Source organism: Bubalus kerabau, chromosome 18, assembly GCF_029407905.1.
Source record: "Bubalus kerabau isolate K-KA32 ecotype Philippines breed swamp buffalo chromosome 18, PCC_UOA_SB_1v2, whole genome shotgun sequence".
Lineage (NCBI taxonomy): Eukaryota > Metazoa > Chordata > Mammalia > Artiodactyla > Bovidae > Bubalus > Bubalus kerabau.
In genome coordinates this window covers 31,914,317-31,917,458 of record NC_073641.1, presented here as the reverse complement: position 1 = coordinate 31,917,458, position 3,142 = coordinate 31,914,317, and positions in this window count along the sequence as shown.

The window sequence follows — 3,142 nt, the reverse complement described above, 5'->3', positions numbered from 1 at the left end:
TACAGAGTATTTTGTTGAGTTGTCTGCAGTACCATCCTCCCCAGTTGTGGAAGAATTGTTAGGATGCTCTTACAGAGTTGAGCCCTTATCAGACTAGAGAAGAGGCCCAAATGGCAATCAAACACAAACTAGTTAAAAAGCTAAGAATTAACCCATTAAAAAACAAAAATAGAAGAAACCTTTGACTTCTGCTTCCAAAAATAGTGGGAAGATCATTTAGTTCAAACTCCCTGCAATAATATCTTACTAAATATAGCAGATATCCACTTAAAGGCATTAGAGAGGTAACGGGGTAGTGAGTAATTGGCAAACTGGTATCTGGAAGAAAATGGAAATCTAGTAAGGATCTAGTACTGGGCCTGCTTTTGCTCTGGAGGGGCAATTTGTTTACCAAGAAGAGGAAGCTGAAAATTTGGAAAGACTTTTAATAGTCTTGTAAAGTCAGAAGAACAGATTACAGCACAGGATTTCCAAGGTTGGGACTCTGATAGAATTCCTTAAATGATCCTGAATAACCACAAGGGTGAACTAGAAGTAAACCATTCACATAGAATACAGTTTAGAACTGAATCAACTAGATAGCCTAAAAAATCTGAAGTTTTATTAAGTAGATTAATGTGACCTGAGATTTCTAGTGCCCTGAGAATTTGAAAGATGCCACTTTGGAGAAAGAGAACATGTTCCTAGGTCTCAAATTATTTCTACAAGCAGTTTTTCAAATATAATATATCCATATAATGATTTGGCACGAAAGGAGAAAGATGGTCAGAATGAAAATCGTCAGACACAATAGACAATAGAAACAGACCCAAAGGGGCACCAAATATTTGGACTATGAAATAGACTTTAAATTAATGTTTACTGTGTTAAGAATAGAATAAAAGATTGAAAATTTTAGTATAGAACTGGAAACTATAAAACATGTCATTGCATATTTGCAAAAAAAAGTCAAATACTTGAAAACTGGAAAAGTGAAAGTGTTAGTCGCTCAGTCATGTCCAACTCTTTGTGACCCCCATGGACTATAGCCCAGCAGGCTCCTCTGTCCAAGGGATTCTCCAGACACAGAATCCTGGAGTGAGTTGTCATTTCCTTCTCATGGGGATTGTCCCGACCTAGGGATTGAACCTGAGTCTCCTGCATTGCAGGCAGATTCTTTACCATCTGAGCCATGAGGAAAGTCCCCAAACTGGAAAAACAAAACATTAAAATTAAGAACACAAAACTGTATTAGTGATCTATTCTACATAACACAAAACTGCAGACTTAGCTTCTTAAAACAACACTCTTCTTATTTTCATCTGCTTTATAGAAGCCATTTGACTTCCTGGCATTTTTTTTTTTTGGTTGCTTTTTAAAAAAAATTTATTTATTTATTTTAATTGGAGGCTAATTACTTTACAATATTGTAGTAGTTTTTGCCATACATTGACATGAATCAGCCATGAGTGTACATGTGTTCCCTATCCTGAACCCTTCTCCCAACTCCTTCCCCATCGCATCCCTCAAGGTCGTCCCAGTGCACCAGCCCTGTGCACCCTATCTCATGCATCGAACCTGGATTGGAGATCTGTTTCACAGATGATAATATACATGTTTCAATGTTCTTGTCTCAAATCATCCCACCCTCGCCTTCTCCCACAGAGTCCAAAAGTCTGTTCTTTACATCTGTGTCTCTTTTGCTGTCTCGCATATGGGTCATCATTACCATCTTTCTAAATTCCATATATATGTGTTAATATACTCTATTGGTGTTTTTCTTTCTGACTTACTTCACTCTGTATAATAGGCTCCAGTTTCATCCACCTCATTAGAACTGATTCAAATGCATTCTTTTTTATAGTGGAGTAATATTCCATTGTGTATATGTACCACAGCTTTCTTATCCATTCGTCTGCCAATGGACATCTAGGTTGCTTCCGTGTCCTAGCTATTATAAACAGTGCTGTGATGAACATTGAGGTATACGTGTCTCTTTCAATTCTGATTTCCTTGGTGTGTATGCCCAGCAGTGGGATTGCTGGGTCGTATGGCAGTTCTATTTCCAGTTTTTAAAGGAATCTTCACACTGTTCTCAGTAGTGGCTGTATTAGTTTGCATTCCCACCAACAGTGTAAGAGGGTTCTCTTTTCTCTGCACCCTCTCCAGCATTTATTGTTTGCAGACTTTTGGATAGCAGCCATTCTGACTGGCGTGAAATGGTACCTCATTGTGGTTTTGATTTGCATTTCTCTGAAAATGACTGATGTTAAGCATCTTTTCATGTGTTTGTTAGCCATCTGTATGTCTTCTTTGGAAAAATGTCTGTTTAGTTCTTTGGCCCATTTTTTGATTTGGTCGTTTATTTTTCTGGAGTTGAGCTGCAGGACCTACTTGTATATTTTGGAGATAAATTCTTTGTCAGTTGCTTCATTTGCTATTATTTTCTCCCATTCTCAAGGCCATCTTTTCACCTTGCTTATAGTTTCCTTTGTTGTGCAAAAGCTTTTAAGTTTAATTAGGTCTCATTTGTTTATTTTTGCTTTTATTTCCATTACTCTGGGAGGTGGGTCATAGAGGATCCTGCTGTGATTTATGTCAGAGTTTTTTCCTATTTTTCCTCTAGTAGTTTTATAGTTTCTGGTCTTTTGTTTAGATCTTTAAATTTGAGTTTATTTTTGTGTATGATGTTAGAAAGTGTTCTAGTTTCATTCTTTTACAAGTGGTTGACCAGTTTTCCCAGCACCAAAAAAAGATTGTCTTTTCTCAATTTTCTTGCCTCCTTTGTCAAAGATAAGTTGTCCATAGGTGCATGGATTTATCTCTGGGCTTTCTATTTGGTTCCATTGATCTATATTGCTGTCTTTGTGCCAGTACCATACTGTCTTGATGACTGTAGCTTTGTAGTATAGTCTGAAGTCAGGAAGGTTGATTCCTCCAGTTCCATTCTTCTTTCTCAAGATTGTTTTGGCTATTCGAGGTTTTTTTGTATTTCCATACAAATTGTGTAATTATTTGTCCTAGTTCTCTGAAAAATACTGTTGATAGCTTGATAGGGATTGCATTGAATCTATAGATTGCTTTGGGTGGTATATTCATTTTCACTAAATTGATTCTTCCAATCCATGAACATGGTATATTTTTCCATCTATTTGTGTCATCT